We start from the raw sequence: 23,599 nt of genomic DNA on the forward strand, positions 1-23,599 counted from the left end.
CAGGACATGTTAGTAGACATCAGTCTCACAAACTTTGTGTGCTGTCACCTTCCTTATCACACCAACAAAATGGGAATGTCCCACAGCGCGGCTATAGCCATGGTTTCCACACCACATTGGACAAGGAGAGCTGCTCTGGGACCAGAGTCAGTGTTCTGCGGTGCTCCTCTGTGGCTCTTCCAATCTTCCTTATCACAATGTCAAAGAGGGGCTCGGTGTCAGCTGACAGAGGTTTGGCTTCAGAAGGGTCTTGTGAGAGATCAAACAGCAGGGGAGGGTCATGATGGGTCACAACTTCCCCAAAACATGGGCAGATTCCTTTTCCATAGCAAGCCCCAGCCATTGGTGGATGGAAGATGGGAGTCACATAATGAGCCTTCCAGATGGCTCCACCTGTCAGGAAAGAAATCTTATGGCATAACTACAAGACAGAAGAAAATAGAAAGTGCCTTCAAGAAAAAAGAGTACAGCTATTTACTGAGGAGACCTCTTCTCACACACTCTGGCATCCCCATAGCCACAAATCAAATCAGATTCTTTATCTAGAGTACTTACTTTGAAGATAGAAAACACTAGAAATATGAAAAAAAACACATTAAATTGCCAGTGCAGTAGTAGCTAGCCTGTATTCCCACCCCACTTCCTACAGGTTTGTTACAAATATTTATTTGCTGTAAGATGCGTTCAGCTAACCAGAATCATCAGTATGTCATGCACAACAATTTCAAGAATCTCAGACATCAGTACTGACAAACATCCATCATGCAATAAACCTGTCAGTTAGCAAGGCAGCTACTGAAAGGAGAAAACTCATGTTTTGCATTTACCACAAAACAAACATTTATACTCGCTGTACTTCTGGTGCCACTGCACTGCATGTAAGCAGGACCCACAATAGTGAAACAGGAACTCATGCTCTGATTTTTGAGCTCTTCCTTGCAGTAAAGGTACCAAGTTTCATCTATCAATCACCTTAATGTAATGGGGAGAAAGGTATTCAGGCGAGGGTAAACCTGACAGTGAACAGCACATTTATCACTGCCTTTGCATTGACTATACCAGTGCTTGAGACAGCACACAGAATTAATTTGGTCATAGATTTAGAGCAGCCAGCAGACTGCTGAGCCAATATTTAAACTCCTAGATAATTATTATTTTTTTTAATAGCTAGGTCTACTCATTACATTTAGCAATACAGAAACAATATTAAGAGCTTGGTCTAGCAGGACAAAGCAATTTATTCAGGAAATCAATACCAATCTCATAGTTATTTACATTTAGCAATTTTCAAGGGAGTTTAAGGACATGTGTTGAGCAAGGATGGCTTTAATGACTTCAGGGGATACTTGTAAGTGTCCATAAGTCAAGTCAGTTAGTACCAAAACAACCTCAGCCATCAATTCTTTCCTGAATGAGGCTGAATCTGGCTCTAAAACTAGCACCTGGTCTTTGGCAGGAACAGCTGCTCCAGCCCCATGCACATCTGTGGGCATATCTATGAGAGTTTGCTCACTAGTTTAAAATCTCAGACTAGTCTCGAGGCTAAAAAATATTTGTGGTATCTCCAAGGATGATAAGAAACACAATAATTTTTTAGTAGTTAGCTCTCCTATCAATCTTTCCTGTTGAAAACCTCTCCATACCTGTCCTGTGGCAATATTTCTCCAGCCAAATGAACAACTGTAGGAAAAATAACCATAAGACTTGTAGGTTCATCAATAACTGCACCTGCAGGTAACACTCCTGGCCACCTAAATACTCCTGGCACATGGATCCCACCTTCCCAGCCTCCCATGCCTTTTCCACTTGAAGTGAAATGAATCAACATATGGCAGTTCAGAGGTAAACATGAACCTCTTCATTGACTTGTTGTATTTCAAAGTACAAAAAAAAGTGCAGTAACACACTGCTTATCTAACAGATTTGCATTAGAATTCATATACTTTAGAAGGCCTCAAAATATGACATATAACTCATCCAAACCTAGAAAGATAGGGCTTGACAATCTCTGTTTCAACTTTGACCACAAGTGAGGGTAGGAATAATAAATCTACCTTTGAAAACCTATGTTCAGCAGCAATAAAACAGCTTCAGCCTCCTGTTATCCTCCATTTCATGGGTTGCCTGCGTTCACCTGTGTTATTGAAAAGCTTCCCAGCAAAAAAAAAGAGGAGTAACGGGAAATTGGAAGAACTCACAAGACTGAAGAAATACTTGGTATTCTCATTAAACCTACACAAGACTTACTAATTAGTATCTTATTTCAATAAGCAGGAAAAAAACCTCTTTATAGTCATGGATCCACTTTAAAATATGTGCCCCTAACACTTACATTTCCTTATGCATCTCTTCCTTTTTAAAAATTGAGATTTGGACCTGACTCTCCCAATGCGTAATGCAACATCTCTTAACTCAGAAGAAAAAATCTGAACCTATGAGATACCATATATGCTTTACTTCAAATGGAAGGAAAATATATTTTCCCAACTTGCTACTAACAGAAACTAACGTAATAAAGCACCCTGGTGCTGGGTGTATGAAGACAATATTTACCCAACTCCCAAAGCAGAAACCTCTTTTAATTCACATATACAACACAGAAAAAACTTCGTCTTTGTTAGATCCCATCGGGTTTATGAATCAGCCTTATCATCCACAGAGAAGCACTTTCTCAAGCAAAAGCAGGGAGTGAGATGAAGGATTAACAGACCAACTGAAAGCCCATCTTTTTCATAAGGGCCAGCAACCTCCATTGCTCAGCAGCAGAGCATCCACCTCATTGAAGCCAAAATACCATGTCTTTGACCTCTGCTGTGCTCTGCGGAGCAGCTCAAGAAGGTTTTGAAATGGGAGAAACCTTTTTTAGGAAAACAAAAACATCAGAAGTTTGGATAAGAGGTAGATGATTCGTTGGTGATAACAGAGCCTAAGACCTGCGATATGTTCATAACTGGTCACAGAATGAGGTGGTCTGATGAAATGAGGTGGTCTGATGTCACAGGGCTGTTTGGGTAGATAATGCAATGAACGCATATTCTTTTGACTTGAAAAAGCCACTGCACTGCTCAGCGGGTTGAAGAATGATTCACAACAGAAAGGGATGAGAAGGAGATAAAGAGCAAGACCTTCTTAGACCACCAAGGCCATTTGGATTTTATGCCAATCACTGATTTTAGGTGGAATATAAAAGCATGCAGGGAATAAATTGTTGCTACAAGTCATGACACAATGTGCCCTCACTCTATTCTGTATCAATTAGCTGGGCAGCAATGATTTCTGGAACACAACGAGAAAAAGAAACAAGGAAATTAGGACGCAGTCCTTTTGTGGAGAGAGGAAAAAAAAATGAGACAGACACAAAGACAGAGAGAGAGAGAAAGAGAGAGAGAGAATTCAGTATGGGGAACTATCACATTTTTTCCTGTAATTCTTACTTGAGAACACCAAATGATTTATAGGTACAAGGTACAAGAAAGACAATACCTTTGTCAAGAAGATGTGTAATAATGCTTGCAACTTTACTGAAATAAAAGGAGACTTTAAGAGTAAAGCACTTCTGTATATTACTGATTTTTCAAGATAAAGATGCAACTAATTCCAGGCTTGATAGCTTCAGCCACGCAAATTCATTATGTTTTTGATTCTAAATTTCATGTAAAGTCAGTGTTTTTCCTACCTTTATAAATACCATTCCAGCCACCTAGCTGGGCAGATCCATCCCGGGCCTCCAAGTATCCTCCATGATCAGAAGCAAAGTATGTGAAAGTATGACTTTTCAAACCTTGTTTGTCAAGCGAATTCAGAATTTTGCCTTAAATTTAAGAAAAGAGATAGCAAGGTTCCTGTTAACCAATTAGAAAGATCAAGCCACATTTATAATGTTTCAATAATAATCTTTTGCAATGCCCTAGAAGAAGCTTTTAAAAGCTTAAATTTCTGTAGATATTTTGACCTTAGTAGTTTTCTGGCTTTAAAATACAGAGGTGTATATGTCTGAAACAAATCCTTCATGAAGAATACTTACCCACCATCCAGTCCATTTCTTCTGCATCGTCTCCATATAAACCATGACAGCTCTTCCCAAGAAATTTTGTCATGGTAAAGAGGGGAGTGTGAACATGTAAAAAGGAGACAAAGAGGAGGAATGGTCCGTGCCTGTTTCTGAAAAATAAACCAAAAATACAAATAATTTTAGTTGTGCATTTGGAATATTTTGAAAGATTTCATATTCATCCATGCACAGACACACACATTAGATCTAGACTGTACCTACATCTTATGAACCCCCATTGATTACAGTCGACCATTTTCTTTTTGCATTAAATGGGAGCAAGAATGATCTTTTCAGCCAGATTATTTTCAAATTCCAATGTGTAAACTGGCATAACATTTGCACAGTGCTTAAATGAATCAGATGCCTAAGTCTGATGCCTTTTTAATTAAATGCAACTGGATACACTCTCATATTTACTTTAATATTCATGTGGCTTTTCTAAGATGATCACTTAACATTTTCAGTAAATTTACTTTTACAAACGTTAAGAAAATAATAGGTATTTTTCCCTGTTTTACAGAAAGACGTTTGATGCAGAGAAATATTATAGAAGGCTGTGCAGGTAGAACTTGAATCTAGAAAATTAGTGACCTTACTTCCTTCTCAATCCATAAAAATAGATATAAATTGTTTTGAGATTTTCATATAAAATAATTTTTTGCCTCATATGTATTTAATCTATGTGTTTTGTAGGATTTATGAAAAAGAGCACGAATGAGGCTTGTAGAGTGAAATGTAAAAATTAGCTGGTCAATCTTGGAGCAAATACAGTAATTACAGATTCCAGAGCATAGCAAGATGGTCATGTATCATTTGGTTAAGATCCATCTCACTTACTGTAGCTTCCACTGTGAGACAGTTGCAATTAAAATTGAAGTGCACTGTGTTTCTAAATAGAGAACTTGGATATGAGTTTCAAAGCAGTTGTCATGATACAGCTCTAGTTACTGGAGAAAAATACTGTGTTCCAAGTGCCCAGAGCATCCTGGTCCCTTTAAAGAAAATACAGACAAACATTTACCTTTCAATAAATGACACTGTCTCCTTCAGCATGAGAGAAGTAGTCCTCTCTAACCTCATGGGCTGCTCAGTGTCATCGTGGTTCCTCATCAGGATACAGTTCCAATATTGCACAAAGCCGTAACTGGAGTACCAAGAAATGAAGAAAAGGCTGCCCACCGAAGTAAAACAAGCAAGTGTCTTCCAGCAGATGGAAATCAAACCAGTCAGTTTTCCAGCAGTGAGAGTGAGCATGGCAAGAGTAATTATCTGACTGTAAAGCCAAAGCTTAGCTTGAAGGGCTACATCCAGCTCTGGAGGTTGGTTTTCTTAACAATTGTTTAGAAGTGTGAAAGGCATACCATAAAAGTAGTCATAGAGGATGATAACAATGATCATTGAAGGATTCACAGTTTACACCTTGATGCCATTTTCCTGAAGGTTTTAAGGCATGAAAGAAATTAGAACATTAACGCAGACGACTCAAGAGGAGCCCAAGGTAGAATCATCAGGATCTGTTTGGGAATTAAGCAAGTCACTCAGTTTTTCAACAGAGTATCAATGTATTCTCCTGGTGCAGAAGGATACCGGGTGAAACCAGTGCCTGATCAGGTGAATGTCATACCATAATGGTGATAAACAGAAATTTGCAAGATGCTCAACTCCTCAGCTAAGGGTCACACGAGGATGGGATTTCATTAACTTTCAATGAAAATCAGGGAACTAAGGTACTCTGACTCTCTGGCTGCTTTGATACATTCACTTCCTAACTTTCAATTGTTTACTTGCAACTTCATTTTAACATAATGTTACAAATTTGCTGGAAGATCCAGTAAACTTTTAGCCAATGATAGCAGATATCTTGATCACCAGACTCAGGAAGATGATTTCTCAGGCACGTCCCAACTTCATATGAAAAGGAGAAAAGGCTGTAAACCAGCCTTTTGCTCTATCCCTGCCCAAAATAGAGCAAGCAGACAGAAGCCCTTTGTCTACTTAGAAAATGTACTAGATCAAAGGACGCTGAGGTTTGCTGGGTTATGTGATTGCCAAGTAATTACAGACTCAGCCAGGAAGACTAAAGTTCATTAGCTCGCAATTCAATGCGACCACATCTATTTCCAGCACTTGGAGATGATGATGAATTTGGCACAGCAGGCCCCCAGTCCTCCTGGCTTTAAGGGATACAGTGCTTACCCTGCCTACCCATTTATATGAAGGGATCCATTGTGGGCGTGTCTGTCACTTGACTAGTAAAAATGAATGGAGGAGAAAAGAGAGAATTTGTCAGTTGATGTTGGAGATATTTGGTAAAAGAATGATGAATCTTGAAATTGCTGAGATCTAACCAATGTTACAGACAGGAAGGTGCTCTGGGGCAGTGTTTCCCTGAGGTCTTTGCATTTTGGCTTCATCTGAGGAAAGACACTGTATCATGCCCCTTTGGGACCTCACAGCCTCATTTGTGAGACACTTGTGCTTCATCTTCTCCTCTGTGGATACAAACTTTGTTCCTTTCTTTCCTTATCCTCTTTCGTTTCTCTGCCTCTTCCCTCCTAAAGGCAGACAAGATACTTAAAGACATTGTTTTCTGTGGAAAAGTCTCTACATTAATGAAATTCTCACAGTGGACCCACCTTTGGAAAAAAAAAAAATCTTAGGCCAAGTAAAATAAATGCTCATCCATGATAAACATGAGACAGTTTTTAATTCCTCTTGTTTTGAATGCCCTGTACAGGCATTAGCATTGCCTTAAAACTCTTCAGACTAAAGTATTTACAGTCTTCTTGCAAATAAGAGGGATTTTCCCCCTCAGATTTTCAGAGAAGATTCGTAACTCTGACCAACTGACCATTTTGGGTGAATACAATCCCTAAACTCCCCTCATATACCCAGTTCATTCTTCAAGGTCACACTGAAACATTTCCCCTTACCTATGAGTCCAGCGGTATAGCCTTGTTGCTGCAGCAGCCTGGCAAACGTGGTCTCATTAGCAGGAAGCCCTCCTGACCCGGCGTTCCACTGCAGCGCCTGGTACCTGTTACTGGATGCCATCCCTGATGAAAAAAGCTCAGGTCACTCCTGTGGGCCTTTTGCTCTCTGCCAGCAGAGGCCGGGCTGCTCCTGCAAACCTCCGTGCCAAGAGCTCACCCTGAAGCCAGAGCTCACCACAAGATGTAAAGCCAAGCACATCTTGTAGACAGTCACACAAGTGTCTCTAAGTACTTCAGGTAGCCAAGAGTTCTATTTCAAAACAAATGCTGCTTGGCACAAGTTTTACCATCGAACTGATTATAAATCAGTGATGACAATATGTAGTAGGTTTTATTTTGTGCCTAGTCCCTGCTTTTCATCTAAAATGAGAGATAACAGTTGCATTTCCCTACATCAGAGGGATGTTGTACCATGTTAGGCAAGATACAGTTCACCCAACATACACACTGATTTTGCAAATAGCTCTCAAAGTAGGCACCTAATTTTCCTATACAATGCCTGGTGGGAGATGAATATTAAGTCCTCCAAAAGGCACCTTAGGTGGGTGGGGAATGGATCCAACACTCCATTTTCATCCGAGTTTTTTGATCCTCTACACTATGTCAGGCTAAACATGAGGAAGACATTTTTTACAATGAGGGTGGTGAGACACCGGCACAGGTTGCCCAGAGAGGTGGTAGATGCCCTGTCCCTGGACACATTCCAGGCCAGGCTGGACGGGGCTCTGAGCAACCTGATCTAGTTGAAGATGTCTCTGCTCATTGCAGGGGAGTTGGACTACATGGCCTTTGAAGGTCCCTTCCAACCCAAACTATTCTACGATTCTCTTGGGCAATGAACTTGCCTGTTTCTCTTAGGAGCCGTGTTCCAACACCTTGCCTCTAACCATCACCATCAAGAGGAATTCCATTAGTTTGCCACAGGCTGCATTGCTCCAAGGAAGTGACAGATGTCACTGCTGTTGGCATTTCTCCATAATTATTTTAATCGTATAAATCTCCCATATCCTATAAAATCAGGCCAACGCTTCATCAGCTGGTGAGGCTGTCATTCCCATTCAGAAGTCACATATAGGAAGTTTGAGGCTCTAGCAGTGTATTTTCTATGTCAGGTTGAGGAAATAGCTGAATTATCCTGTTTCAGTATTTATCAGTTATTGTAGTATCTCAGCACCATGCACAGAAAATTGTAATTCAAAATGGGCCCAACCTGATCTGACAGCGTATCTGCCAGTGAGAAAAGCTGCTCTGCTCGGAGCGCAAAGCGAAGCTGCAGCGATATGCTGAGTAAATTTCACTCCTTCTCTGGTGGTCAATGTTTGGCATCCTAACAAACATTTTCAAGTTTAATAGAAGGAAGGTAACCTGAAACTTATTTTAATAAATTACCAAGAAGAACTAGAGCTTTGAACAGTTTCTCAAAAAACAAACAAACACTTCTCTTTACATATGGCAGGACTGATATAGTAACAAGTTTAACACAGTGGGTGAAGTGGATTGTAACCACTGGAGAATCCATTTATCAGGACACAGCCACAGAGTGCACCTGATGACACTGAAAATAAACCTAGGTGTTGTTAGTACTGTTTAGTTTGAAAATAAAACTGAAATGGAAAGAATTATCTAAGAAAGGCTGATATTATTCTATTCCAATACTTCCAACAGATCATTTTTGCCAGGACATTTAGACCCTGAATTCAAAAAGTTCATTGAGTCAGAGAATCTTGCAGGGTATATCAAGCTCTTGGAACCAAGACTTACTGTTCAATGTTTTTAGCACAAGCTATTCATTTCATAATATAGTGGTGTCTTTACATTGTTACATTTGTGTGGAAACCTAGCTTTCCCACAATAATGGACTACAAAACCACAAAGAATGAAAGAGCCCGCCCTCCTGCCATCTTCACCACCAGCAGAGGACAAGAAGAGTTCTACGACCACATTCCCATTTCTCTGTACAACCCCATCATCCTGTGAGGGAGATACACCCAGAGCATGCCAGGAAAATGTCTCTGTTCCACATGAGTTGAGGCTTGTCTGATGTGCTCCCAATGCCCATTCAGTTCTGCTTTGCCTTTTTAGTTTTGAAGGAATGTAACCACTAGTTTTGAAGGCACATAATCACGTAATGAATTACGTGGGTAAGTCCATGAGTCTGGATAAGAGTGGTTTGGAGGACATGACAAGCAAGTGGGTGAGGGATTCTGAAAAGCACTGGGTGGATAGAGAAAGGCTTAACTATGCATGAAAAGGAACAAAGAAATTCATGCATGAGAAGGAGAGAAGACAGTGACCATAATAATAAAACACATGGCTGGAGAGTTAGCACATGGAGCAGATGGTGGAGGAATTCCCAGAAAGAACTTTTGAGAAAGTACTTAAATACACAGTTACTAGAGACTTGGATTAAGAGATTTCTTCTTTTATAATTAGGCTTAATTACCCAGGATGGGTATTCTATAATGTTAAATATATTCTACCAAGACATCTTTTTACCTTATGGTATTATTGCCATAGCAACCTATATCTCCGATGCCAAGATCATCAACCAGAAACAGAAGTATATTGGGTTTATAGTCCACAGCTGCACTCAAGCCGAATGTGTTCCAGAATAAACATGAAGTCAGTGCCATTAGGAGACACCTCCTGAAACACAACAAAATAACTTTTTACATACACGACTTGTAAGGGTTGGAGAGTGATGGGATCACTCTGGTCAGAGAGGCTGCAGTAGCCTTTCTGCAGCCCAAGAAGCAAGGAGATAAGTGAAGGTTGTCATCTTATTCGTTTGGCCCACTTCAATCAGTGGGACAGATTTCAAAATGTATCAAAAACTTCAAAGAGCTGAGAAAAATTAGCATTTCTAAGTTTCATAAATTCTGTGAAAATTCAGGTTATGTTCCAAAGTCACTCTAGCATTTCTTGAATATCTAGTCTCCAGTGAATAAAGCAGTTTTAATTATATTTGGAAGGGAAGCAAAAAAACCTAAAGAAACTCTCCCCTCTAACTCAAAAGTACTTGAACTTGAAACCATCTCCTCTACCACCATTCTAAGATACCAACCAGGTACCATACCAGCATCATCTATAATAAATATCTGCTGTAAAAACCAGAATTTATATTTTTACACATACATAACAGACTCTATATATAAATATGCTGAGAACACTTGAAGCCACATGTTTCTCCAAGTAAGTATTGCTTATCAATAGTTTTAAAATCTAATCATGGATTGATTTTTCACTTGCACACAGTTATCAGTGCAATATATACCAACTTTGCAGGACATGGGGCAGCAGCAGCTCTCCAGCACAGACTGAGAAAGTCCTGCAAGTCCTTTCAGGATTTGCAGTTTTGGTGTGAAAACCTTATCTATAAAAATGTGTTTTTCAATGAACAAGTAACCACCACCTCTAACAGGCAAACACAACACACAGGACTTTCTGTAAACATGACTGTGAACTCCCAGTTGTAAATAAGTAACCAGTGGCTATGGGAGTTTGATCATCCAAGAACAAAGTTCCAGCTGGTTTCTTTTTATACACTGTACAACAATGATTTAGAGAGTTGTGGTGAAGCCTTGGTTTAGAAGCACTATGGGCAATTTCCATCTTTATACTTGGATTACTCAGTTTAAGAAAAGGAGAATTTTCTATTTGCCAGTGTCGTATCTCCTAAGAGTTACAAGGCACTATACTGGTATAATGAATCCTTTCAGAGCAGTAATGTGTTCAGTTAGAGCTGCAGGGGGAAGGTCTCTAAAGGACCCTGGCAGTAAGCAGCCCCCAACAGCCCATTTCAGGCACCCGGGGAATTTTTCTCTCCAAGCTGGGGACAAGAGTAGCTCTCCCTGCCTCTTTCTGCTACATTAAAAATGGAAAAGAAAAAAAAAGGCAAATGATGAAATCTGCTTTTACTGATATCTGCAGCCATATCCTAATACCATGAGAAAACAAAGTGCTAAGTGCTGGATATTTGCTGATCCCTGTGGTAATCCTGCTTGTGGATTAAGATAGGGTCAAGGACAAATTCTATCTTGGGTAAACTACTACTTAAAGTTGCAAGTCCGTATCCTAAGTTGTTATGTAGCATTATTGTACATTATAAAATAACTATACCTACAGCTCCAAGTGATTAACTTTCAGCAATACATGGTGGAGGAATGCAAGAATGTTTAGCTATTAGGCACCAATAAAACTCAAAAACAATAGGGTTGAAATAAAGTAGAAAATAAAACATGCGTATAAATACCTGTGTGTGTATATTTATAAATCTTTTCAGAATTATCTAGAAAGCTATTTCTGGAAACGATAATGTTTAGAGAGCAGGGTAGGGGAAAGGGACCTGGGGGTCCTGGTGGACAGAAGGATGACCATGAGCCAGCACTGTGCCCTTGTGGCCAAGAAGGCCAATGGCATCCTGGGGTGTATTAGAAGGGGGGTTGTTAGTAGGTCGAGAGAGGTTCTCCTTCCCCTCTACTCTGCCCTGGTGAGACCTCATCTGGAATATTGTGTCCAGTTCTGGGCCCCTCAGTTCAAGAAGGACAGGGAACTGCTGGAGAGAGTCCAGCGCAGGGCCACAAAGATGATGAAGGGAGTGGAGCATCTCCCTTATGAGGAAAGGCTGAGGGAGCTGGGGCTCTTTAGCTTGGAGAAGAGGAGACTGAGGGGTGACCTCATCAATGTTTATAAATATATAAAGGGTGGGTGTCACGAGGATGGAGCCAGGCTCTTCTCGGTGACAACCAACAGTAAGACAAGGGGTAATGGGTTCAAGCTGGAACACAAGAGGTTCCACTTAAATTTGAGAAGAAACTTCTTCTCAGTGAGGGTGATGGAACACTGGAACAGGCTGCCCAGGGAGGTTGTGGAGTCTCCTTCTCTGGAGACATTCAAAACCCACCTGGACACCTTCCTGTGTAACCTCACCTAGGTGTTCCTGCCCTGGCAGGAGGATTGGACTAGATGATCTTTCAAGGTCCCTTCCAATCCCTAAAATTCTGTGATTCTGTGATTCTGTAAAAGTGTAGCCAGAAACTTCCACTTGGAAGACAGATCTCATTGTTTAAAAACACAAAGGCATTAAATAAGTATGTAGTTAAGATGGCCCTAAAAAAAATATATATATATATATTAAAAAAAAAAATCACATGGCAGCTAGTATTACTAAGTGATTTTGCAACATCTGCAAAACATTAGGAAAATATAGGTAACTTTTATTTAAAAGACTTAATGTGGATTTACACTGTAGTTGAGCTCCCATAGCTTTATTGACAAAGATCTTCTAAGGACAGGTTAGAAACCACTGGCACTGGCAATCAGATGTTGAAAAAAACCTACTGAACTATCAAATTTTGGGCCTATACTTGCCTTAAAATTATTTTCTAAGGTGATACTGCTGTTCTGAATGCATACCTAGAGAACTGCAGCATTACGAGCTTATAGCAGCCTTCTGTTCAAGAAATCTGCTTTTCCTACAAGATTTAATGGGGAAGTTGTATCTGTGTAAGAGCCTAGTGCCTTAGACTGCTTCTCTAAGGGCTCGTACAAAGAGAGGGACAACTTCAGAACAGTGTGGGGCTCACAGTCAGGGAGGAATTAAAAAAAAGTGTGAGGAGAAAGGGGAAGAGAGAACAACATGATTTTTAGTAGAGTTCAATTTCTTACATGGGGGTAAGGGAGGGAATAACAAAGACTTAAAGCAAAGAAAGCATCAGGTAAACTGATTCATTTGAGCACAAGGTAGGTCAATTCAAACAATGCCATTTTAATTCTGTGAAGTAGAAACAAATACATGCAGAGAGGAGCCAGAAATGTCTTCACCTGAGCAGAATGGCAGCAGTGGCTGTGCAAGGCAGTCATGCAATCATCTCCTGGTAGGTGGCGATCCTGAAATAATTTAAGCTTATAGTAAGCAACAAATTGAGCTGTCACAAGTGTGATGTTGGGTGAAAAAGATAAGTCAATCACTCCTTATATTTCTTTACAAAAGAGGGACTACTGAGATAATTTTACCTGCAAGACATGAGTACTGATGGGATCACACTGTGTACTGACCAAAAGTGGACTACTTTCAAAGTCAAGTTAAGCACTGGAGAAGGGGCAGAAAACCACATAAATTATTCAAGAATGGGAAAAGATGTTTTATTTTGAGAGAATAAGAGTTCAATCAAGAACAAGACAGTAAAAGATTAATTAGTGCATAAATTCACATTGAAAAAACACAGGTCGTAGAAAGCTCATCAATTTTGCTGAAATAGAGCAAGTATTTGGAAGGTGAAGTCAGAGAAATAGAACACACATTTTCTGCAAGCAGGGCAATCTGTTGTTCAATCATATTTCCAAGAAGAGTGCAACGTAATCATTATTGTGTACCTTAAGTGGAAGAAAGAAAAGTGTTGTAAAGAAACACAAGTTATGTGACTCTGTAACAGGCAGTCAGCTGAAATTTAACAGTTCACCGTAAACACGATCAGAGCAACAATTTGATATAAACTTCATAGTATCTTCCCCAGTAGCCACTTCATGAGACATCTTTTTCTCAGCTACTAAAAGCAGCTAAATTAAAGCAAAATTATAAGACTCTTATCTAAAGAGTTCAAATAACCTGAAGAAAATGGCCCTTTACTTGAGAATGCTGCTTCTCATCATCATTCCTTTTTAATTTCCAGGTTGCTCTTAGTTCTCACACTAACAAGACTCTCCACTGTATTTTTTTTTCTGGTACATATAGTCCCAAAGTAACATTAAAATACTAATTCTATAGATTGAATGGTCTTTGCGTGGACAAAGGGGACTCTGAGTACATGTGATGATCAGTTGTTCTCAACAAAAGTTGTGCCAAAGAATGACTGGAGGCAATTGTGGATGTCCCGAAGTCTAATTGAGTGGATTATTTTCAAGCTGATAGCAAGTAGAGTCTTGCAATTTATCACTGCTGTTACTATTTAATTTCAACTGATGAGTTCTAAAAAGTCATGATTAACTAAAAACATTATTACTTCATTTACAACCAGAAGTACACATCAGTTTATTCAGCCTAGTACCTCCACATAAAAAGTCATAGGACTCGATAATAATTCTGTCTAAAAATTTCTGCAAAATGATGCCAAATCCTACAGAGCCATGAACAGCAGGAACTGGACAACACAACTTTGTCTGGACATATTCCCCTCAGTTGAACAATTTTAATTGCCTGTAAACCTTATCCAAAACTTATTGTTTTCTGCAGCTGATACTACACGTGACTGCCCTGCCCCTCCTTTCTCCAAATTTGTTAGCCATTAATGAAGGCTTAATCGACTTAGAATATGATTCATCCAACCTGCCAGGAATGTCACGAAGCCTGTAGCTGCCTCAACAGTCCCTTGAAAAGATTTAGCAAAACAAACTTTTGCTTGGTTTGTTAAGTGGCTGAATTAGGTGATCCTAACTGAAATGGATTGTAACAACTCCAAGTAGTGTTATAGAGTTTTTTCTAGCCAGCTGCCTGGTGCAGACACTTTTTTTTTTCCAGCTTTGCTTTATGGAAAGCAGGCTGCAAGCCTGAAACTACTAGATTAGCCCCTTAATCCCCCACTGCAGCTTGGCTCCAGGCAGTTCCCCCATCCTCCAAATATTTCACTTGTTGAATATAGTCCGAGACTAGAGTCTATCCTTCATGAAGTCTTACTCAGAAGAAAAAAGACAAATTTTCACTTCAAAAATCCTTGCCCACAGCCAAAATACTTATCGAAGCCAGGCATATCTCATGTTTCACCCTCATCCCCAGAAGACTGGCAACACTACTACTTGCTCTTGGAATCCACTAGAGTTGAAATAAACTTCTTATTCTTAAAAATGTTAAGAGAGGTACAGCTCCAACAGAAAAATTTGGAATAAACTCTTGTCAGTTCAGCAAAAGGTCAGTAATTGGACACAGCAAAAGAATTTGCTTTCCTTTTGTTTTCCTTGTCTTACTTAAGATAGTGAAAGAAATTACCTGCACTCTGACACAAAAAAGCAAACAAACTCCCAAAACACAACTTCAAAACCAAATCCCAAACCACTGTTTAAATATAACAAAAATGAATTGTAAGTATTAGGGAGACATTTTCAAGTAATGCATGGAGATATGTTACTGTTTAACTGTTAGCTGAAAGTAAACACTTTCTGCCTTCTATAAAAATACACTACATGACAGATTAATCACATTCAACAGTATATCGGAATGCAATTTAAAATGCGAACTTCAGCTTGCATTATGGCTCTGAAAGAAACACATACAACATTCCAGATGCATCACGCTGTTCCACCTTTCCTCCTCTCCCATACATTCCAGGCATCCGGATGTCCAAGAAGGGAGAGGTAACAAGTGGTGAATGAGTGAAACAAGAAAGAAAAATCTTCCAGCTGGTGTGAACATAATCACTTGCTCAGTGCTTACAGAAGGTGAGCCAGGAACAGCGGCTGTTCATCAACCATAAAGCAAGGGATGTCCTTGCAAGAAAGGTAAAAGCCAAAAATCAGGAGATGCTTGGCAGTTTGTCTTTTTCCCTGCCCATTCTGCACTCTCAAGTAATCACCTGCAACAGTGGGCAGTGGGGGGGATATAGTTCTTACTGACCTGGATAATAACAACAGTTGTTATCTGTTACCATGACTATAGCATTTTATTACCACTTACTGTTGTGCATTGTCAGTAACCAAAACTCTCATGGTAAGCAACCCAAATTTTTCAGTCTATGATGGCTACCCTGTTCTGGCCTTGCTGCTGCACAGCAGCCCCCTGCCTTCAGAGCAACAGCACGGGGAGATGGTCTGGCCCCAGGCTTTAAATTAACTCATGCATTTTCACATCATGATTAGCACTCCCTGGCCTAAATGATCTAATTGTGCCTCTGGCTTCAAACTATGCAGCTAGAAACATGCAGCTTTCCTTACAGGTGGGACAAGAGCAATGCACAAGGGTGGAAAATTTGAGGCAGAAACAGGGTAGAGAAATGAGATAAAAAGAACAGCAACTGGGAGCACAGCCACTAAAGCAGCAGTGAAGATCACATGGAAGCAGTGTGGAGGCAAATTATGCTTTCTGTATGCCATTGTAAAGCCACAATAACTAGCAAAAATAATAAAATCAGAATACTTGCTGTTCACCACCTAACCTTCCAAAAACTGGAGTTTGGTTTGAAACTGTGAAGAGGGAGGGAAAACAGAGATTGTTATTGTAACCACACACCCCCTTTTCTCTCCTCCCACACTCTCTAACCTTGCTTGCACTTCGTTTTTGCTATTTATGAGCCGGTGGAGCAGCTGGGCTGGAAGGCAGAGGCTGGGTGCCCTCCCAGCTGGAGCTTCACAGGGGAAGATGCAAGTGTGTGCAGAAGCAGGTCGCTGCCAAAGGAAAGAGCTCCGCGGGGTAAAGCTCACCGCTACAACCCGGCTTCCCAAAAATGCCTCCCGGGACAGCTCTGGCCCCGGGGCTGCTCCTGCCCAGAGCGCCCTGGCAGCGCGGGCCCGGGTACAGGGGCTGGGCGGGGAGCGACAGCAAATCCACACTGCTGGAAAGACGTGTCAGCCTTGTGTTAAGGGTGTAAAGGAAGGAAGAAAAAGTCCTCACGAAGGAAAAATAGAGATGATTTTTTTCTTATTATTTTTTTAAAATTTATTTTTATTTTTTTAAGAAAACCCAAACAAACAAAAAACCCCACCAAACCCTAATCTTTTACTTACTTCATGCTCACTCACTGAAGGAGCTTTGTTCTCACTTTCTTCTTCGTCTCAGGCTTTCTGATCTTTGCTTCGAAAGATAGTTTTTCCATAAGGCATGGCTTGTGTATCTGTCTCAGAGTAACTGGTGAGTGCCGGTCTCCTTTAAAAATCTTGTCAAAGGCATTTCATCCCGCCTGCCGCAGGGGAGGGCTTCTCTGCCTGCTCCTGGTTCCAAGGGCTGGCTAAGGAAGAACTGTTTTAAAGCAGAAGCTAGAAATACAGCTCCTATAACAGCCAGGGACAACAGAAAGAGCTTTAGCGGTCACTGAGTGGAAGATCACGGGCAATGAGACTGTAGGGTACATCATCCCATGTGGAGAACCACCCTATGGATGAAAGCAGGAGAGCCATGGCTAACGCAGAGGGTGAGCCAACTAACCCTCTTGAGATCAAAGAAGATCAGTCATCATGGTGTCACCTCAGTGTTTGCATACTAACTCTGGCAGCCTGGCTAACTGCCCATTATGTTATTATAGTTCCTCTGTCTGTGAGTGCTCTGTCGTGCCAATGCAAATACTCATGGTTACGCAGTCTGGCTTGCCGTGCAGCTTTGCAGACCCATGGGGGCACCAGACCCCTCTTTTTACTGACTACTTGTGCTTATGATGTTTTAAAAAGAGGATACAAATGTGTCATGCTGTAATCCATTGAATAATGGCTTTATTTAAAGACTGGAAAATGGGTAGAGGTTCTTGGTGTAGACATATTATTGAGAATCCTAAATTGCTCAGAGGCCAAAATAAATATCAATATAAAACACCATGGCAAGGTGGAAAAACAATCAGAACTTATTAACTAGACCTTGATATTATAAATACATAATCACTCTGAATGACATGTAGATCCTCACCATAAAGGATTAACCAAAGACCAGCTTTAAATTCAGCCTCCCTAATCATCCAAACTTAATGGACAGACCAGTTGCACAAAGCCTAAACATCAGTTTTTGCAGGACCAGTATTTTCAATCACAGAAAAAGCCAGCAAGTGCCAAGAAAGAGCTTTTTGTGAAGGAGGCTCCTTGTTAGCACAGTCTTTGTTGCCATATATAGAGACCCAATTCCAGACCAAGACCCTGTCACTCAATGTGGAGACAGAGAATGGGCTGTGCATAAACTTTTTTTTTATATTTGAAAATGTTCATCAGCAGTCAGTGTTCTTCTGGATATTGAAGACTTACAAGTAGTAAGGGTTAAAATGGCATTTGTCTATCAGTTGTATCAATATTTGAAGAGTCTCATCTAGCACGACAGAATCAGAGCCTACTGAGCATACTTGTATTGGTACACTTGCATATCATAACAACTAAACAGTCATTGTACTTGAAGAATATGCTTGTATAAGATATTAGGTACTTTAAACAAAATGTATTAGTTATAGTAAAAATATGGTAATTATATTATTACTCTTACAGTTACTAGAATAACAAATCAGTGCACTTCAGCAGATGTGTGTTGGTTTTTCAGTTACGATTACAGATGCTGTGATAGCATTTCTTGACATGTGACTGGAAGACAAAGGAGAAAACTTCAGAGACATTTATGATTTGCACATCAGGCAAGATTCCCTGGCTTTTGATCCCTTTTAGGAATTAGTGTGGTTTGTTATTGTGGCAGCTGCCCTAAGCAATACTGCCAGAAATGGGAAGACTGGAAGTTATGAAAAGTCCTTCCTGCTGGGAAGTGCTGTGCAGAGGATAGACAGAGCTGCCTTGTAGTTCTTACGTGGGTCAGTAGCTCAAGGAAAGTATGATCAGATGTGACTAATTTGCTGGGCCCATGACTGAAGTAAGCATGAAATACATGCCATAGGATGTACTGATCTGGGAAGCCAGTGTACTCCTATCTTTGGCTGCAATCCTTTAAAAAGTTTTGGTCTCCTCAGCAAAAATAGTTATCTATTTAAGTGTCTATTTAAGTGTCATAATTTTCTTCCAAAATGTGAAAGTTTTCAAAAATTTTCAGTGCCTGAAAAGAGCTAATGATCATGGAAAATTCAGGGCAACCTTAGCTTTTGGAACGAAGACATAATATGATCATTCATATAGGGTCAGTTTTACTTTTGAAATCTTGGCTTAAGACAATTAACTTACTGATCATTCATTTCTCAGACATTCAAACAGAGAAGGAAGATGCTCCAGAAACAAACGTAGATTTGTAGGGGAATCTATTTTAACTTTCAGTAAGTGATGCTGCCTCGCTCAAGATGAGAAATAAAGTCCTTTCCATCACCACTGGTTGTGCTGTTATTTCATGGGCTCTCGTCATAACCCTGTCCCTGTGTTTAACAAATCAATAATGAGAAGTAGGTGGCATAGAACAAGCGATCAAGTCCAGCAAGGCAGATGATGATTTTCCAGCAGCATGAAATCAAGGCAGTAAGTCATCCAAAGGCAAGAGTGTGATGAAGCCAATTACCTGCTTAAAAAGCCAGAGCTTCACATTGAAGGCTCTCATGGGTCCAGGAGGCTAAGTTATCTGACAGCTATTTACTAAGCTAAGAGGCATTCCATAAAAATGACCAAACCCGTCATTTAAACAGTGATGACTTTGGCCATTGTGAATTCACAGTAAGCACCTTGATAGTGGCTTCCTGAAAATATTAATATTTTTAAATGTTAAGAAACAATACTTAAAATCACTTAGAATCCACTATTCCTTGCCATTGCTGTTCCTTTCCTTGATAACATAGGTCACAGACAAGAAAGAGGTATGAACCATAGTCTTGAAAAGCCCGTTTCTAAGGCAAAACAGAATATCTCTGGCCCCCTTTTTATTTTATTTTATTTTATTTTATTTTATTTTATTTTATTTTATTTTATTTTTTTTTATTTATTTTTATTTTTATTTTTATTTTTCCAAACATTCTGCTTTCCCCCAAACCTGCAGAAAGTCAACTCTGTAACTAGCTCATGCATTTGAGTTTTGGAAGTGTCTCAGTCTTCTGCTGAGGTTAGTAAAATCCTTCAAAGAAAAATAAATCCAAAACATTCCTGTGAAGGATACTGAAGTGTACAAGAAAAAAACACTGAAGCACCAATGAGAAAATAATGGTAACTGACACTGAGTCCTGAAAATCAGGACAGTAAGTGCTTGCTTTTTATATCATATTACTATTAACTTTTTTTTATTACTGTTTTTACAGAGGATAAAAATGCTTACTTATAAAGTACTATGTTATGATGTGACGCTTAATGGAAATTATGAGGCAACATTGTGTCCATTCCAGTTTCATGGTACAGACAGATACTGTGTGAAGATTTTTTCTTATCATTCTGATTTTTACATTTCCAGGTACTGCCATTGATTGCTGATGTTTTGCTTTGCCCCTGAGATGCCATTTGACAGAAACTGTCAATCTTGCTCGAGACAGCACTCAAGCATAGACATTGCAGATACCAACTTGTATATTCAGGCACAAAACTTCTAATCTGTGGGGCCAGGCAGATTCTCAAAATGTTGCATCATGGTCTCCACAGAAGAACACTTAGCTTGAAATACTGAAAACTATGTGATCTTGTTGGTGATTACATGCTGAAGTCAAGCTGAAGCACTTGACCAGTGTATGTTCAGGAGAGTTCAAAACCAACTTAAAAATACTCCTGTTATTCTAAAGCAAAAAATATTAAATACTATTTAAAACAAAAAAACAAACAAACAACAGGTAGTAATTATTTTCTTCTTTAAGCTTCAAAGATCTCCTTTTCAAGAAAACAGACAAATATTTTATGACTAGAGAGATCACTAGATTTTCAACAGCTTAATTTGCATGCTCAAATGTTGCTTGCTGCTATGTTCGAAAACATTTTCCGTATCCAAATTTAGATTTTAGGAGTTTTGCAAGATGCTCTTAAAATCCATTCTAACGTTATCTGTGTCACCTCCGGCTATGACCAGTAAAAATGTAACTAGATGAAAACTGTATGGTGACTAAGCAGTAAAAATCAGTCTTAGGCAATCAGATTTAAAAAAAAAAAAAGTGAACAAACTGAATAGTATTTGACAGTTAGGGGGTTTCCAAATCCTGCTTGTATAGGATCTAATGTCCTACAACTTTTGAACATCCTTCCAGTCATATTTCTCTTCCTGAAGGGCTGAATCTATAAATGATATCATTTGCTACAGTCACCTATATTTTATTCTGCATATCTAACTGTCACCTGAAGCTATCTTTTCAAAACAGCTTATGCGTGTGTGTTTGTACAAGAATACTAGATGAGATGAGTCATTCAATGGCAGTGAGATATTAGTGTATCAGGTATTTTAAGACACACACTGGCAGAAATCACTGGCCAGCTGTCTGGCTCTCGCTGACATCTTCGGCTGATGTCAGTGGGAAGTCTCAGCATGGGATTGAGGAGAAGTATCATCTCCTTCACTTCTCCAAGAAAGTACACATTGAAACCATTGCAGTACCAGGCACTAGGCAGCTTCTGATAGACGTGTATATAGTTATCTGTTTTTCAGAGTATTCTGAGGATTCTAGTTTGACAGAATAGCTTTTCTTGAAAGAAGGAACTTCAGAAAATAATACAGTTGTCAAACTGGTGGCTATTTTATGGGATGAACAAAATTTGATACACAGCTAACAAAAATGGTCCTGTAAACCAGTCGTCCTGCCTGTAATGCTGCCTGAAAGGAACGAGTAGGACTCTGCATGGATTTGTTCGGTTACCTGCAGGGCTAAATGATTTAATGTTTCTGAATGGGAGTAATCTGTTACAGGAAATAATATTCATGTTTATTTACATTTCAGTATGTTTGTTTGCATTTTTGAAGGTTACATCTCAGCAGAGACTACCACTGTCTTCAACATGTAGGCTATCTAGCTTTCACCTGCTGTGAGTGACTGTGCCAGCAAGACAGCAACTAATCCTCTCTCCCTTCATGACTCACCATAGGGTGTCCTGCAGAAAGAGTGAAGGAGCCCATCACATGAGACTCAGGGAGTTCCCTAGAACTGGAACAAGAGCAAGATCTTCAGTGACTTAGTGATAATTCCTTGAAACCTAATCAGATGGAGGACCTGGCCACAGTTTCATGGAGAGTTTCACAGGGAAATAAATGAGAAAAGGAGTGACAGCATAGGTCAGACTGGGGACACGTGATCTCTCTGTTAGTTCTCAAATTTGTTGCAATGGGGAAAAAAGTTTCTGTCTTGATAGATGTGAGGCTCCCAGGGGAGTGTGCCAGTCAGTGCAGGAATGTGCAGCACTCTGCAGAGCTTTCAATGAACTATTTTTATTTGCCTGAAGAAAGCTTCTCATGAGCTGTTTATCCAAACTATCATAAATAGACTAAAGCTGGAAGTTACAGAATCTAAAGGGCTACTGCAACACTCATAACATTGGGCAAAATCTCACAAGCATTCTCCATCCTTGGAGGCTAGGCAACCTTTTACCGGTCCCAATGTGTTTCACCTAGAGTATAATTAATGGGTTTTTTTCCTCCTTCTTTTCACGTGACTGTTTAATTCTGTCAGCAATTTTGTTGATGCACTTTGCAAAGCTTCAAAGAATCTGTGCTCCAAGAAACTGTAATCCAGGGTTGTTAACAGCAAACCTAATGTTACTAAGAATGAAAGTAACCTCGAGCAGCGTAGAGCTTGTGAGCTTGACATAATGCTCAAGCATAGACATCAAAGATGCCAACTTACTTATTCAGGGACAAAAAGGTTAATCCTTGGGACCAGTCAGATTCTCAAAATGGAGCATCTGGGTGAATTACATGAGACGGTAAAATGCATGAGGTCACAGCATACAATAAAACTTTGATTTTAAGCTGGAGGGCTTTGTTTACCTGCAGATTTCCTGGTGGCTGAATTACGGGAAACAACGGGGAAGATAAAACCAAAATAAACCAAAGATTTTTCAAAGGAAATTAACAACTGAAAAGGGCCCTAGCACGTTAGTTAAAAAAATAGTAAAAAAAAGTGAAATAAATTGAATGGGCAAATTATATTCTCAGATGCCTACATATTCAGACATACTGGTGTAAAGTTGCCTACCCTAAAATGAAAAGCATTACCTGCAAGGCCACTTTATAAGAACAACTATTTTAACACAAAGCAGGAAATTAATGAATTTACAGCAGCAGAGGAGATAGATCTAAGTAAATCTAGTAGTTTGGGGGGATGAAAATTTGTGAAGCAAAAAATACCTTAATTCTGCATTTTAGAATAATAAATTAGAGCTTATTTGTTTTCATAATTAGTGTTGGGTATCTCTCAAAGAGTCTTTTCTGAACCTACTACAAGTTAGCAGGAACCAGTTATGGCTGAGATGTGAGTAGCAAGGTAACTTGTGCAATCCTGTGCCCAAATGACTGAAGTGTCTATCAGTGTGGCACTTCTGTGACCACCGAAGCCTCTATGCCCTTGCCAGTGCTGCTTAGACAGCTGGGTGCAATGGGAGCTTTGGAAAGGTAAAATCTTTTCCCTTTTGTGTTCTTCATCAAAAGAGCCTGATTCCAATCAGAGGAGTTCCATCTTTCTCAGAAAGCGCAGACAGGCATTACCGTGCGTCATGTTTCCAAGCTTTATGCCTCACCTGGGAAATTTCTCCTGATCCAGAAGCCCCAGGCTAAGCAGCTGCCATTGTCACTGCTGCTGGCAGGACTTGCTACAAGGAAGGAAGGAAGCTACTTTTAAAGGAGATTCTGTGAGGAACTGTGGGAAAAACTATTTTGGAGGCAGTGGTCTGCAAAAATTCTTTATAGCAACACCTTATGCATCACCAGTAAGGATAACAGAGCTAAGAGAGATCTCAATTCACAAATTACTTGGAAATACAGAACAAAAAGCAT

The 23,599-nt window shown here is 39.8% G+C and overlaps 1 pseudogene; it reads right to left on the reverse strand.

Moving 5' to 3' along the window:
- Positions 1 to 12,917, reverse strand: LOC135995940 (arylsulfatase D-like; annotated as a pseudogene).
- Positions 12,918 to 23,599: the final 10,682 nt, after the last annotated feature.

This window comes from Caloenas nicobarica, chromosome 1, assembly GCF_036013445.1.
Source record: "Caloenas nicobarica isolate bCalNic1 chromosome 1, bCalNic1.hap1, whole genome shotgun sequence".
Classification (NCBI taxonomy): domain Eukaryota; kingdom Metazoa; phylum Chordata; class Aves; order Columbiformes; family Columbidae; genus Caloenas; species Caloenas nicobarica.